Consider the following 490-nt stretch of genomic DNA (forward strand, 5'->3'; position numbering starts at 1 on the left):
GTGTGTATGTGTGTGTTTCCATAAACAAATAAATTAATTAATTAATTGATTAATAAATATATATATGTATATACATATATATACATATATATATATATATATATATATATATATATATGTATGTATAAAAAATATATAAATATATGCATATATATATATATATATATGTATCTATATAAATGACACACACAGACACACACACACACACATACACACACATACACACACATACACACACACACACACACACACACACACACACACACACACACACACACACACACACATATATATATATATATATATATATATATATATATATATATATATATATATGCATATATATGTATATATATATATATATATATATATATATATATATATATATATGCATTCTCGGTTTAAGGAAGGGAAATCGAGCAAAGGACAGGCATATGGACAGCCGGGGAGATACAGACGAGGCCCCGGAGAAATCAACGGCCATATAAAC

The sequence above is a fragment of the Penaeus chinensis genome, chromosome 11, assembly GCF_019202785.1.
Source record: "Penaeus chinensis breed Huanghai No. 1 chromosome 11, ASM1920278v2, whole genome shotgun sequence".
Classification (NCBI taxonomy): domain Eukaryota; kingdom Metazoa; phylum Arthropoda; class Malacostraca; order Decapoda; family Penaeidae; genus Penaeus; species Penaeus chinensis.